This window comes from Nyctereutes procyonoides, unplaced genomic scaffold (genome assembly GCF_905146905.1).
Source record: "Nyctereutes procyonoides isolate TBG_1078 unplaced genomic scaffold, NYPRO_anot_genome, whole genome shotgun sequence".
Taxonomy (NCBI): Eukaryota; Metazoa; Chordata; class Mammalia; order Carnivora; family Canidae; genus Nyctereutes; species Nyctereutes procyonoides.
In genome coordinates, this window is record NW_026575032.1 from 3089835 (window position 1) to 3106171 (window position 16337).

The 16337-nt window shown below is 37.2% G+C and overlaps 1 long non-coding RNA gene across 1 annotated transcript in view; it reads right to left on the reverse strand.

The window, feature by feature from the left end:
* Positions 1-1218: 1218 nt before the first annotated feature.
* The window catches only part of LOC129504428 (uncharacterized), a 29977-nt gene continuing 14858 nt past the window's right edge, over positions 1219-16337 (reverse strand). The window contains exons 2-3 of the long non-coding RNA XR_008663352.1: positions 2994-3080; positions 1219-1440 (exon numbers count right to left, since the gene is read on the reverse strand). This is a non-coding gene — a long non-coding RNA (uncharacterized LOC129504428). The remainder of the gene's footprint in view (positions 1441-2993; positions 3081-16337) is intronic.

A 16337-nucleotide genomic window follows, 5' to 3' on the forward strand; every position in this document is an offset into this window, starting at 1 on the left:
CATCTGTTGCTCAGCTTCCCTCATAGTTATCATGTGGGAATGTGGAACCCTGGTGTGGCCAGATATGCTGGTTTGCCAGTAGAAGTTCTTGATCCTGATTTTATTTTTTTTAAGATTTTATTTCTTTATTCATGAGAGATGCAGAGAGGGGCAGAGACACAGGCAGAGGGAGAAACAGACTCCCTGCGGGGAGCCCGATGTGGGACTCAACCCCAGGACCCTGGGATCACAACCTGCGCCAAAGGCAGATGCTCAACCGCTGAGCCACCCAGGTGCTCCCCTAATTCTGATTTTATGTGAATTCTGTATAGTTTTAAATGGTGGAAATTAACTTGAAGTGAAGCCAAACATTGTGAAGGTCAATGGAAACATGGCCCTTAAATGGCTAGGGCTGCCAGTATCTAACTAACCCCCAGGCTTTGCTCCTGATTCACTGCAGGTAGATTTTGCATTTCTCAGCTCCTTAGGTTCTAAAACTGTCAGGTGAAATAATTTATTTACACATTTCACTTTTTATTCTAGGCAGTACAGCATAAAGAAAAGAACACAAGTTTTGGAGTTAGGGAGATGTAGATTTTACTAGTTCCAGATTTTTACCAAATTGTAACCTGCACCACTTTAATCTCTTGAAGCCTCTCTTACAACATGTGGAAATGAAAATCTAGTTTACAGGGTCTCTGAAGGATTAAATTAACTGCTATCCATATATAAAATGTTTTGGCTGGCCCATAGGTGCTCTTTGCATGGGTGTTACTTTTCTAATCATTACCAGCAGGTGATCCACTTTGGAAGACACAAGGCCTCCATCCAAATGAGTTTCTCTCAGAATAGGGATAAGGTTGTCTTTGAAGGTCTACTAGGGTATGCAATACAAATAAAGTGTATCAAGAATCACCTCTAAGGCCTTTAAAAATTTGAGAATTTTAGAAGAAGAAAAGACCTTGAGGAAACAGACATTTCAACAGCTGAAAGTGAATGGAATCATCAGTTTTATTGTAGATATTAATATCTGAAACCATGGCAAGTGAATGCTTTTCCTGAATTGCAGTATGACATGTAAAAAACATAACTTGTTATGAAAATAAAACCAAAGACTGTAACTGGAACTATGTTGTAAAATAAAAGAATGTAGGTTAATAATTTTCCTCCTAATTTCTGTGGGACTATTTACTCAGAAATGTATGGATAAATGTCACTAGAATATTCCCTTCTTTTGTATCCAGGCGGGTCTACTATTAGGAAGATTTCTTCTCTCTTAGCTATCAGTCCATGATCTATGCACAATGGTGCCACGGGTCTACTCAACCAATTGCAGTGCATAAAAATTGAGTTCAAGAAGATGACTGATATTTTCTCCTTACTTTCTGTTCAAAATTAGGTGCAAGTTAGAACTTCAGCATTCAATGGAAGAAGCTTCCTTCCTTCCTTTTCTTGGAACAGCTGCAAGTAATAACAAAACAAAACAAAACATTCAGTCTTACATAGTTCAGCGGTAAAAACAAAACAGAGTAGTCATGTATTATGGTTCAATATATCTGGTGTTTTTCACATGACATATCCTCTTGCTTGATAAGGTCTCTTTGGCAGCGTGATAGGGAGTGGTGTGGTTGTGTGATGGATTATTTGAAGTGTTTGTCTATGAGCCCTTGATGTATTTACTGACAAATCTCTCTTATTCCTAAAACTTAATGGCAGGTGGTCCTGGTCATACAGGAATCTCAAAGATTCTCACTGACGTTTAAGAGTTGTAAAGAATAATAATAATATTGACATCTACCACGAGAGAGGAATTATGCTAGATGCTTAAGTCGACATTGTTTATAATCCTCATCGCTCTTTATGTAGATCTTCATCTCCATTTTACAGAGGGATCGGTTGAGTCTCAGGCATAAAGGGCTTCCTCTGGCCACAAAGATGGTTAGATGAGGTTATGATTAAACCGGGTTTGTTGCTTTAGGCTGTCTACTCCATACTTCCTCAAATATTTTAGGGAATAACTTGCCCCATTTCTGGGAATTCTAAGATACCTAGAAATCATCAGAAAAGTCAGAACTCTCAACAATCTAACAGCCAAGCCAGAAATAGAACAAGCTCACTTGACATATAGTATAGGCACACTTATTTAAGAGCTCTTGCTATTTCTTAGAAAAGAAGGAAATTCTCTTTCTTTTACTTACTGCATTAACAACAAAGAAAGAAATTGAAAAAAAAATGGGGGTGATAAGGAGTAGAATAATGAAAGATTGTGCCTGAGGAAAGTATAAAGAAACTAGCCTTTCTTTCCCCCTTTTTCCTCATAAGCTCCATCTTCTAAAATGAGTGAAGAGCTAGTAAGATAGACTAGAAAATGTCAAGGACTAACAGTATCTGACATTCTATAAACAACAGTGGTTGTTTAGTAAATATTGCATGAGCAAGCAAGGTCTTTGTTAATTTTCTTTGCTTTCATTTTTTCTGGAGACCCTTTTCTCCAAATATTTTTTTCAATCCTGATTCAATCCTAATGAATAATATGTAGGAAGTTTATCACAGAGATATAAGACAGGAGCAGAAGTACAATTTGGACAGTGTTATTACTATAGTTTGAACATACATTTAGATTGGAAAATAGATTGTTATGATGCAGAGTGAACAATTCCTCTCCTGGAAATGACAGCTAACTTACTTAGATTTTAAGTAAGTCCAAGGGCCATTCTGGATGTAGAAAGAAATCCTCACACATCCCAGGAAATAAATTAGCGTGACAAACCACAATGTAAAAATTGAGCATGATGACCCTTTCTTTTCCTTTGGCAAAGAACATTTTGTTTATTCATATGTCCATCAGAAAACAAGTTTACTTTAGAACATCGGGATAGGAATCCTCAGCAGTTGGAAAAAACATGTGAAGTGCAGTTCTTTGGAGAGAGGCAACATGAAGGCAAGGTAAAATCACAGAAGGCCAATCTTATCACTTAACATTGTTTACAGAGATGAGATTCCAGGCTCCTTACCTTCTCTGTGGCTATTGATATCACCATCTCAAAAATCATTTAGATTAGTGGTTCTGAGTTCCCCAAGGAATTTCCGAATCTGAGCCCCTGGAGAGAAGGAAAGGCAAAGGTAGAGCTTTTTCATTTTATATGATCCACAGATAGTTCTGATATGCAAACTATATTAGATAGCAGGTTTAGACACTTTAGGTAACACTCCAGAGTTGCAGGGTTGGTTTTTTTGTTATTTACTCCAAATGAAAATGTGTGACTAACGCTATGTTTACAACAGGTACCCAGTTTACAATAATGAAAGTATAGCAAAGAGATCCCCCCCTCAAAAGTATGAAAATATACTTCCCTTCAACACCCTATGATTTGTGAACTAGATATGATAATATAGAAATAGAATCTTTAAACAGCACATGTAATTAAGATAAAAATATTAGCATAGTGAGATCCCTGATCAGAATCCAGGGGTGGCAGTTGGTTGAAAGTTCACTATGCCAATGTGCCTGGTTTGATCGTGATAGTTTTTCATCCAAAACGCTAGAGACACTGATGGCAGGGTTATGAACAAGCCTGAAGGTTTTAGAGAAAATAAAAATTTGAGAGAGAGGGAGGGAGAGAGAAGAGAAGGCGCAGATCCAGTATGATCGGATATAAAGTGAATATACCTCTGTTGAAAAGAAGAGGAAAGAAAGTCAGAAGGAACTAGAAAGGAACCAGTAAACGTGGGATGCTCCTAAACTCAATGTTGAGGGCTTATGATCGGAGAAGGACAATTAGGACCAAGGGCTGAGAAGTGACCTTAAAGACAAAGTAGAAAAGGACTCAATAATTCCAGTGAGGCATGATCTGCAGCAGAAAGTGAAACTGGCAGAAACCAATGAGGATACTGACCCTCAGAATCAGGACTGGAAGGGTTGCCTGTGGCAAGAAATGGTGTAAACCACACAGAGGGCTTGGGCAAGACTAATGTTGAAAACCTCTGCCAAGCCAAAGAAGATGGAACTATATATTTGTAACTTCACTCTTGTAGTTATCATTTGTATCCTAACGGTCTTTTTAATTGTAGGAAAAGTAGTTGTACACTTGAAAGGACTGGTGGGCTAGATCCCGTAGACATGCTGGGTGTGATGAATGGCCAGAGTTGAAGGAAAGGGCAAAGTTCAGAGGCATGGTCTTCAGAAGAGAAAACCACTCCCCTTAAAAAGTTGTCTGATGGCTGCTGGAAGCTATGCAACAGGAGTATCTGGGAACCTGACTAAGAGAACCATGTATTGGAGCAGGCAACCTTGCAGAGCAACAAATTCAAGAGCTTAGAGGAAATAAGAGGGCATATTAGTGAAATTTTGAGAAAGAAGCTTTAGAGAACTTGATGGAGATAATTCATAACAGCAGCTGAATAACTCAAGAGCAAGGGCAGGTTATCAACAGAAGTCAGGAAGGGGAGCATGAAGGAAACAGAGCTCAGAAAGCACTTTGGAGAAGGGAAAGCAGAGTGTGGGACTTAATATCTAGAAACACTCAAAAGGCTATACAGAGACTTCTTGAAAGGACAACTCAGGACATGCTGGCTGAAATGGTGATCCTGAGCTCTTCAGACCCGAAGTGAAATGGAAGGCCTGGAGCCAAGTGGGTAAAGACCCCATAGTACTCCCTCTGGAATCTCAGAGTGAAATACCGGCTTGGATCTAGCAAAGGAAGGAGGTGAGACGAGATGGGAATCTACAAAGAGGAGCCTTTTGGGGACATAAAAGTAGTGCAAGAGAGCCCCTTGTGGAACTTGCTGAATACTCAAATAGTTGGTATTCAAATCTTGTTGGCCAAATAGACTATTCTACAACTCAAATTTAGTAACAAAATAGAAAGGTTATGTGCAGGTTTAGTTATCTGTCTTTGTTGGACTGTGGTAGAGGAGGGGATAATGCTTAGGAATGCCAGAGAGTGGTAAAAGGCTATAACCCAAGGGATGCAATTCTTGGAAGAGAAACCTTCTTACTGAGCATGAGATGATCATGTTAATTAACTAAGTTTAGTGCAGCGGGAGAACCATAATAGAGAAGTCTTCTCTGTGGAGTTATAGTCTTGACAATAAGAATACTTTAAGTGAATTAGGTAAAGAGCATAAGACACATTGCATAATCATTAAAGAAGGAGAATCTGTTTAATTTCATAAAAGCATATAACATAAAATCTTTTTTAAAAAAATTAGTATGAAATACCCAGAAGTAATATTTGAATAACTGGGGTTTTCCAGTGGAAGGAAGAATTTATATTGAAAATGTCAACATCACAAAGTGAAGAAAAATTGTTTAGAACTATTCATTGTTGCAAGCAGGCACAGTCTGGCAAAGATTATATATCCTGAGCAAGAAGAATTTTTGGTGATTTGAATCAAGACGACACTGTGACTTGTTCATAAGAGGTGCTCAGTATGTATTTGTTGAATGGATAAAATAAAAATATGTTAAGTAACTAAACAAATTGGTGAATAAATGAAAGACATGGTTGTATATTCCATTTGGTAAGTCCTTCTCCAAGATGGGTTAGTTGCCTTTCCGCAGGCTCCCATGCTATCATGTACATGCACCTACCTTATCCAACGGTATTTTATGCTTTTCTACTAAACCATAAGCTACTTAAGGGTAGGAACTAATTCTTATTCTTCGTGATAACTCCAGTACTGACCACGGAAGCTTGAACATAGTAGACATTCAAGAACTGGTTGTATAAATGAATGGCATTACTTGAAGGAGTACAAGCTTAACACAAATGTTAACATTATACATGAAAGAGTTAAAGAAGTACTTTTAAAGAAATACTTGAATAACATGTAGGAAGTTTATCACAGAGATATAGGACAGGAGCAGAAGCACAATTTGGACACTTTTATTACTATAGTTTGAGCATACATTTAGATTGGAACATAGATTGTTATGATGCAGAGTGAACAATTCCTCTCCTGGAAATGACAGCTAGAGAATTGAGGATGGAGACAGGCTTTTTACTGAAAACACAGTAGGATAGTGTCCTTCCCGCCACCCAACTCCCAAATTGTCCAGACTCTCAGATTAAACATGGATTATTTCTTCAAAAAATTTTCCCAGAGGAAAGCCAGCATCTATCTCCCCCTACTGGTGTCATGTTAAGAGTGATGTTTGACTTTTTTTTTTCTTTTAACTGAGAAATGTTTTAATTAAGATGAATATTTTCATTTGTTATTTAGAAAAAAAATTCTTACACTTAATGAAGTTTAAGTGTCCTGCAGTGGAGGTTTGTGTTGCAATGAGCTTTACCAACATCTAGAGTATAAATTGTTTTATCACAGATGAGGAGTAAATATAGTTGCTAGTGCATCTGCAATGAACAGATTTATATGATAGCAGATTATAATTGGCTGACAATAAAGAGTTAAAAAACTTTTTATTATAGGAAAATTCAAACATGCACAAAAGAGAAAAATAGAATGAACTCCCAGGAACCCATTATCTAGTTCCAACAAACAAGTCATAACCAAGCTTGTTTCATTTTTTTACTTCTCCAAGGTCCTACATCCAGATCATTTTGAAGGACAGTCCAAGCAATCACTTCATCTGTGAATACTTTAGTATGTACCTAGAAGGTAAAGATGCATAAAATAGCCTCGTATTACCATTTTTATGTCTATCCAAAATAAGCAATAAACCAGCAAAAATCCAGTGGACACATTTCCACAATTGTTTTAAGATTGTAATTATTCATTTCATAGTTTTTTTGAAACAGGCTTTTTAAAAAGGCTATAGATTATAATTATTGGATATATCCCTTAAATCTCATGGAATTGATGAGATTTAAGTTTCTTCCTCCATCAATTTTTTTGGGTAATATTTTTGTTAACAAAACTATGTCATTTTTTTCTGAATAGTGTTCCACAACCTGGAATTTGCTGACTGGATCCCCGTAGTGTTGTGTAACACATTCCTCTGTCCCCTGTATTTCCTGTAAATTGGTAGTTAGATCCAGAGGCTTAATTTCATTCAGGTTTGATTTATTTTTTTTGGTGAGGTGCTGTTGTGTACTTCTATCACACAATGTCTGGCAGCAAACGAAGTTCATTGTCTAGAGTAGACTTTCTAGAGCAGCACTTTCCAATAGAAATTTCTGTGGTGATAGACATGCTCTATGTTAGGACTGGGTGTGGTCTATATCTGTACTTAATATCTATTCTATATCTACATATGGTAGCCAGTGGGCACTTGTGGCTCTTAAATGTGGCTAGGGTGATTGAGAAGCTATATTTTTAGTTATTAAACTTTTAATACTTTACATTTAAATGTAAATAGCCCTGTGTGACTGGTAGCTACCCTTTTGGGTAGTATAGCTGTAGACCCATTAATTCATTAAAGGCTGCCAAATAATAATATGATTATTCTATTATTTTTAAAAGTGTATTTGTTGTGATATTTTTTTTTGTTGTAATATTTTTGTAAAGAGAAATTTCCTCTTACGTTGCTATCATGAGGTTTAGATCCTACAGAAAAGGTTGAAAAGTTGCTTAATTCTTCTTCTGTGTTTATCAGTTGTGAAAATACTGAGTTTTAATAAGTGAATAGTAATTTGAACTGCTCTCTGTAACCTTGGGCTGTATATTAGGGGAGTTATACCTGTGGTAGAGCTGTCAGTTGGGGCCTTGCTTATAGACAGGTGGAGTGAAGAGAGTGTTCTCAAAAGTTCTAAATCTCAAACTCCTTGCAGCCCCACACTTCTGCCACCTGCAGTTCAAACCTCCGCTATGTGAGGCCTCAGAGCTCATGCCTGCTGCTTTCTGTGTGGACCAGTTTCACAGGAATGACCATGGGGCAGTGCTTCTGCAGGGCAAGAAAAGCTGGCTCTGGACAGAAGCAAAACCAGGTCAGCAGCCATTTCTGAGTCAAGAAAGGACTTGCCTTTTAGAAAGGCTAGAAATTCAACTTAACATGTACTTGAAGCTGTTTTTACTTTTCTAAGCAGGCTACTCTTAGAGTACTAAGCCGTAAGTGGAAACTGAGGTGTCCCAGGCTGCACTGTCTAACACTCAACGATTTGGCTATGAAAAAGAATGGCCAGACTAAACACAGCCCAGTCATACCAAGAGGGCAAGAAGACTAAAAATTAGCTGCTGATTTGTCAGTCTTTTATTAATGAAAGATTTTGCTTTTGTTTTTGTTTTTCGTGTATTACTACCCTACCTAGGGAGGTGGCTTTCTTGCTTTGGGTTTTTATTGTATGAAGTTGCTTGTGAAATTTGTATATTTAAACAAAATGTAATATCTGTTGGATGCTAAAGCCCCTCACTGGATAATAAGTTATTTATTATGTAGGCATTACATATTTTCCTAGTGTCTTATTTTTAGTTTTTCTTAGAGTCTTGAAGGGTTGGGTTTAAGGTGAGTGAGGCACTCAACTCGGGGACAAAATTTAAGGGGGTTTCAAAAACTTCAGTAATGGAGATAAATGCTATTTTAATGCAATGTTAAAAAATCAAGATTAATGCAAAAAACTTCTGCACGATAAGCACTGTACGAAAATTTTATATAAAGGTGGGTGTGATCCCACACTTGAACAACTCTGCCTCACTTGCCTCACCCTAATCCTGGCCCTTCAATAAGACTTTATTTAAAAATCAGGCAGCTAGCCAATGAGGCATAGTTTGTTCATTTCTAAAAATATATTAAACTATTACTACAATTAAGGCATTTTTTGGCACCCCCTTACATTTTGGCATCCTATTCTTGGCCCTGTTTTGGAGCTAAACTTAGAGATGGTTAAATCCCACTATATCACTTCTCCAAGTAAGGCTTATGTGAAAGCTCATGGTTGAACAGATAAGAAATAATAGGGTTGAGATTTGTAATGGTTTTGCGTCCTCTACCTCCCCAGTTACATTTTTGAGGATAAGACTCTTGACTCATTATTTTTCAGTGATACAATGGTATGTGTAGAGTAGACTCCTTGATACTTCTACTTGCTTTGTCGTGCTATCTGAATTTCATTAGTTATCTGTGTGACCTTAAAGAAGATATTTTTTATTATTTTAATCTGGGTCTACATGACACTCAGTTTTGGGTCAATTCAATGAAAACAAGAAGAGAGAGAGGATTGAAATGAAGAGAAAAGAAAACAAAACCCTGAAGCCAAAAACTAGTTGTGTGCCACTACACGGGCAAAAATAGTTGATTAAACTATTTTTGAATAGTTATTTGAATTTTTATTTTTATTTATTTTTTATTAACTGGTTTGTGGTGTTGTATAGATAACAGACAGAGATTGCCAATGTTCAAGAAAAAGCAATCTGCCTAGTAGGAGTTTGTAGAATTAATTAACAAAAACTGAATGACATCTGCAAAGGATATTCTGTTTTGGATTTGGTAATTATTAGACCATCTGGTTAAGGTTTCCTCATTTTCTTAAGAGGTGGCAAAAGGAGGATCCCTGGGTGGCTCAGAGGTTGAGCGTCTGCCTTCCGCCCAGGGTGTGATCCTGAAGACCCGAGATCGAGTCCCATATCAGGCTCCCTGCATGGAGCCTGCTTGTCCCTCTGCCTGTCTCTCTCTCTCTCTGTGTGTCTCTCATGAATAAATAAAATCTTTAAAAAATAAAAAAAAAATAAACTTGGAAAAAAAAAAGAGGTGGCAAAAGGTAAAAATTTTCAGTCTAGTAACATCTACATAAAATAGGACAAAGGTACTAGTGGAGGTGGTAGGGGACAGGGAAGGGAGGAGGAGCTGGAGGAGAGGAAAGCACAGTCATCTTATATGGTTTTTTGGTTAAAACTGGGAAAGATTTGTGGGTTTCACATCAGTCAACTTTCATTATTCTTGTTCTCATCTTCTTTGATTCACATGGTTTCAGTTTCTTTCCAAACATCTTTGGTTCAAAACTTTATGGTCTTGAAACAGAGCAGTCGAAAAATGTTGACAAAAAGTTTTGGAAGCAAACACTGAATTTTGCACAACTTTACTAGCACTTATTTCTAGTGTGAAAGATGGTGCTACTATGCAATAAATGTGGGTTAGGAATGTTTATGTCATTGTTATGTAGCCACTTAAGCAGAGAAATAAGACCATGATGTTATGTATGTTTGCAGAAGATGAACTTATTGGAGAGCAATGAAGTAGAGATTTTCTACATATTCCTTAAGGGACAGAGACATATTTTATTGTGTGGAAAATAGGACTTCCCTGAACTGGAGGAGAGGTAGCTGTATTGTAGACCACTGGCCTGCATTTTATATTGGATTTTAAAAATAGTAACTTAAAAAAGTTTAGGCTATCTTTTGAAGCTCTAGTGAGATGAAATAGGATGAAAGAGGAAAATTACTGAGAGATACCGTTGGCCTTAAAAAAAAAAAAGTGTATTTCCTTGTGGAATCATCATTAGATGGATAGCATCTAATCTAATCCTTTGGCTTACTTGTCTACTAACCCTATGATAGAGAATGAACTCATAAGCCAATTCATTGCATGCATTGTATATACTAACACACCGAAGGAAAATGAACTATTGTTAACATCCAGAGGTCTTTAGGGGTGACTAAGGTGCTGGCTTTATAATGTCAGTAAGCAGATTTTCTATTTCTAGGAGGTGAGAACTAAAATGAAAAGAAAAGGACATCTGAAAAAGAATAAGCGGACAAAAAGTAATCATGCAAGGTGCATACAGGATCAATAGAAATAACATCATCACTCATTCAGAGTTCATTAATAAGTGTGTACTGAGGAGAGAGAAAGGAAAGAAAATGTATTTATCCCCAGACACTGTAATAAATACTTTCCCTATATTCTCTCAATTATAGTCAAATGGAGAGCATAAAGCCGAGGCATCCGATAGAAATATGTACAGATGAAGGAGGAGACTGGCTTTCATTCAGGAAGGAATGGCACAAGAAATAGGGAATAGGTCAGTGGGACAGAAGTGGAAGATTTTCAAAATGTTATTTTGGAAGGTTGGCTAAGCTGGAACTGTACTGTGAAGGACACCTTAGGGCAAGCAAAGGCATGCTCGCTTTTTAATGTAGGTAAAGGAAACCTGAGAAGATTCTGAGCAGACAGTGAGCTACCCAGGAGCTGTGAATGGCAGAGCAGAATGAGTGTGGGACATACTGGGGTCACTTTGCCACACAGTGAGAGGCAGAGCAGGCTCAGCTTGGAGTGTGGCATCTTTTAAGGCTCTTTCGGAGTAAACTTTCCTAGAATAGGCTTGCCTAGTAGTGATTTATTTTATTGATTTAATTATTAACAATTCAGGATCACAATCATTTTCTCTGGTTTGCAGCCCATCTAAAAGCACCTGATTATGTGAAATACGTGTTGAATAAATAAGACATTAAACATTTAGAATATGCTAACATTTAGTGACAGTTTGTGGTGAGGTTTGAGGAAAAGCAAACAGGAGTATTCTTCTCTTCCTCGTATTAAAAACAATTTCTTGAAAGGAATAGGATTTCGGGAGGTTCTTGAAGTGAGGAGGGATGACCTTATGTGACACTTTTGAAAGAGCAAAGGTATTTATTTGCTTCCTCCATTTCCAGTCCACTGGAGCCCTGCTGTCCCTTATAGCCAGACCACCCTCCATTCCACTCCAACCACTCTCTTGAAGATTTCTAATAAAATCATCTTTCCCCTTTCCTTGTTCTTCTTAAACCTCTTGCAGCATTTTGTACCACTGTTCACCTCCTCTCTTCTCTCGAGCCACATTTCTCTGTATCTCTGGATCAGATTCCTCATTTTACTTCCTGACAGGCTTCTCAGGCATCAGCCCTCAGCGATTCTCCTATTATTAACATTCTCAAGGGATAAACAGTTCTAGAAGCTTTAGAATCTTCAAATTTGCAATAACTACTAAGAGATATCCTTTTTTCCACAAAATATGATTTTTGGACTGGCTGAGGCATTTGCCAAAATAAGTTAAGGGCTCGCTCGTATTTTCACATAAAGTACAGGTGTTGGCTTCAGCGTCCCCCATTCAGGGAAGGTATTCTCTGTAGGACAATGTCAGGCTCCAGGGTGATATGTTCCTGAGGTACCTCACACTCCTCTTTTATGACAGACATCTTGTCTGAAACTGGTTATTTGTAACTCACTGAGGACATGAAGTGTGTCATAGGTATTCACAGCTGTACCCCTAAGACTTAGCCCAGGCATGCATAAGGAACTCGAAGACCATTTTTTTTGTTGGTTAATTGATTGAGTGATTGTATTCAGCAGTGTATGTGTTTTACCTAATATTTCATTGAAGAGACATCATTTCCTTAGATATCCTTGCTTTTGTGTTATTTCCTCATTCACACATCTAATTCAGTTTCTCTTCGGGACTATTTTTCTGTATAAGAAATTTTAAAAAAATCACTCTATGAGCATTACTTTGTGCAGATAGAGGAGAAACCTGGAACAAAATCTCTGCGGAAGTGTGCATGCAAGGCTTGAGGCCAGGCTCACAGACCTGTTAATCTTCCAATTTTAGCAAAATCTCAAATCACTGTGTGTCTTGGGCCTTCAGGTTTACTCCCAAGTGCTCAAAATCACAAATATTAAGTCTACTCTTTTTTGTATTAAATATATCCATCCTATTCACATTTTCTCTCTCGGGAAAGTCAATGGCTGCAACCCTCATTTGTGTATCTCTAACTCAATCCTTTCATGTGAATCCACCATGTATCTGATTACAACACGATGTATACTTTGGCTTGCGAAGTTCAGCACCTAGGGATTGTAGTTGAATGTTGAGGTGGTGCAGGGAGGTGTGAGAACTGGGTTCTACACTTGGCACTGCCGTTAACCCTCTAGTGAATTTGAACCGTCACTTGACTTCTCTAGGTTTCCCTGAGAAACCCTGAAGACTCCTAAAACATAGTTTCCTCTAACCTGCTGAAGGGATTCTGAACTCTGTTTAGTGTTTTCGCTTGCTTTGTGGCTCTATGTCTACCAATCCAACATGGTGATGAAACAAAGTGTGGATAAAGCTTTGACTCTGACAGAAGATTTTTTGGATTTTACCAAGTAAAACTCAGATTTACAAAAGCTGGTAGTGCTGCTGAAAGCCTTCATGGTGTGCTTCTCTTCAACTCGGGCCTCTTGAGAGATTGGCCTGGGTAAAGCAATATTAATTGGACACGAGTAAAGGAAGAAGGAAGCCCAACTGCTGTCCCTTGTAAGCCCACAAAAGAAGCAGTGACTGGGTTTCTTTGGGGGAAAGGGAAGGTCAGTCTCCGACGTGCTCAGAGCCTGGGTGAGTTTAGGGGTAGCAAGGGGCTGAAGTAGTCACTTGAGGGATTTTCTTTCAAAATGTGGCTTAAGCTTACTTAAGCATCGCATAGAGGAATGGACTACCCAAGAGAGTTTGGAACACAAAGGCAATGATAGTACCACACCGGGCGATGGAATATCTATTTTCTTGGTGAAATACACAAAACAGAGAGATTTATACTCTGGTCAAGTTTCTTCCTCTCAAGCTTGGAGGGAAAAATATTCCATATTCATGGTCTCTGATACAACATTTTACTCGGGTGGTCAAAAGGGATTTATATCATTTGTTGCAAAATATCACAGTGTTATTTTTATAAGAACAAGGCAGAGTAGGGATGGGATTCTTAGGTGCCACCTGTTTTTCACACTTTGGGTGAAGTAAAATTTAACTGAGTTTTCAAAGGCAGGAAAATATTCTGTTGCTGGGAAATATAGCATAAAGGATTTCTGCAAGCTTCCTCTGGGTTTTTCTTGCAAGTTTTAAATGAGGATTTTCTGCCAATTTTCTAGCAGAAGCAGAGGAGACATAGCAGTTTTGCTGGTGGTTTTGATTATGGATTGTCTATATGGCATCAATAAAAATAACTAGACCTAGGTCTGATGGGCACTGAACTTGCTTAAAATGCTAATAAAAATTACAAGAGAAGGGAATAAATCTTAAATTTTAAATATTTTTTCTTATAATACATATGGAAAGACTATTTCTCAGTATTTTAGTGTTAAAAGTACAATAACTGGAGAAGAATATGTTCTCTTCAAAGTGCCAATAAAAATGCAAAATGTCATTTTCCAGTGCAATTCGGCCTGAAATCAACCTGTTTTATGGTAATTATGGGCTCTGGCACCAGAACATAGCAGAGCTTTAGAAAGATTGAATGAGTGATTGAGTCCAATCTCCTTAAATGTGAAACATATGAAATGATTTGTGTAAAGTAAAAACCAGAAAGCATTGTCACCCTCCCCACCCCAACCTATGCATAAAACTTCATTAATGCCTTGTGGTAGTCATACCAGCATGAGGCAGTGGGTGAGAAAAACATTTTCAGGATAATAGAAGTAGTGTAGGAAAAATCTCTCATATGGTGGAAGGGAAGTTTCTTATATAGGTAGAAATTGTGAAAAAGAGATAATGATGCTCAAAGTGGGTGAAAAGTGCCTTTCATTGGCAAGATTCTAGTATATCACTATGAAAGGAAAACCATATATATTTCTCATAACCACTATGGTGTCAGGCATAAGGACCTAATAATGTATCATCATATGCCATATGGCAGCTTATCATGAGGTGGCTACTCAAGCCAAGAGAAACGTGGCAACACTTCTCACTTTCCTCCCTGTTTCCAGTGTATCCTGAGCTCCTCATGATCCAGGTGTCCTGGCATAGGCATTGCCTTAGATCGATTTTTGTCTATATAATGGGAGGAATATCAAAATATTTAAATCATATGGTGTTCAGGTGCCCCATTTTGTAGACCCAAATATAGTAGTGTCCGAATCTTCATAGGTTTCTTTTTAAAATCAAAATTATATATGTTTAAAGAATCAATTTTTCTGTGAATTTTGTTACACAAACCCATCAGCCCCTATACTCCCCTTTGATTTTTCCTCCTTCTCAGAGGTCATTGTTTTCAACAAAGCCAGCCCATCCTCCGTACTAATGTCAACATCTTCAAATGACAGGTTCCTATTACTGCTTCTTAATATTTCATGTTTTGACATTGATTATTACTTGCCTCTGAAAGGAAGGAGAATTTAGCTCTCACAATCCCCTATCACGTGCACACATCCCTTGTGATCTTACATTTTTAGGATATATAATTTTTGCTTGGTTAAGTATTGGGAATTTATATTTTTATGATTAGGTAAATACTATTTTTAACTGAGCCATGCAGTTTTTTTTTTAAGTGATTCCTTTTTCTTTCTTACACAACTTACTATTTTCCTTGGAATTAATAATTGTCTTGGTTTTCTGATTGATTGTGTATTTGTTTTTTTTAATTTAAATTTAAATTTTTTAAATTGAAATTTTGTTAGTTAACATACAGTGCAATATTGGTTTCTGGAGTAGAGTTCAGTGATTCATCACTTACATATAACATCCGGTGCTTATTACCAGTGCCTTCCTTAATGCCCATCACCCATCTAGCCCATCCCCCACCCATCTGCCTCTATCAATCTTCAGTTTGTTCTCTATCCTTAAGAGTCACTTATGGCTTGTTTCCCTTTCCTTTTTTTCTTTCTCTCCTTCCCATATGTTTATATTTTCTTTCTTAAATTCCACAGGTGAGTGAAGTCATATGGTATTTGTCTTTTTTTGACTGACTTATTTTACTTAGCATAATACACTCTAGCTCCATCACGGCATTACAAATGCAAAGATTTCATTCTTTTTGATGGCTGAATATATATCACATATATATATCACATCTTTTTTAATCCATTTTGATTGTGTATTTGGTGTTCTGTATTCTTTTTTTTTTTTTTTTTAAAGATTTGATTGGTGTTCTGTATTCTTACCAACGGCAAACTCTAGGTCATTTTCCTAATTCTCCTTTCAGTACGTTGTAACATATGAAATATTCTTGGAGAATCTCTCTGGGCTTGAGACACTGCACTTTTCTTTTGATCATTCACCATCATAATGTGACTTCTCTTTGTTTCTCTTGGATATTAGTCTTCTTGTTTCCTGAAACCACATCTTCCTCTTTTTTGGTTTGTTTTCTTGTTTTGATTAACACAGTTTCCAGTGACTGTTTGAAAAAGAGTGCATGAAATATACATATTTTGAGACCTTGTGCAAAAAAATATTTGTATTGAGCTATAGTTGACATACAACATTATATTAATCTCAGATGCGTAACCTAAAGATTCAGTATTTGTATACCTTAAGAAGTGAGTCAAGAAGTCTAGTTAACATCTAGTCACTATACATAGTTATAAGAATTTTTTTCTTGTGACAAAAACTTTCAAGATTTGCTTTCCTAGTAACTTTCAAATATGCAATATAGCATTATTAACTATAGTTGCCATAATATACATTACATCCCTATGAGTTATTTATTTTATAATTGGAAGTTTGTACTTTTTGACTCCTTCA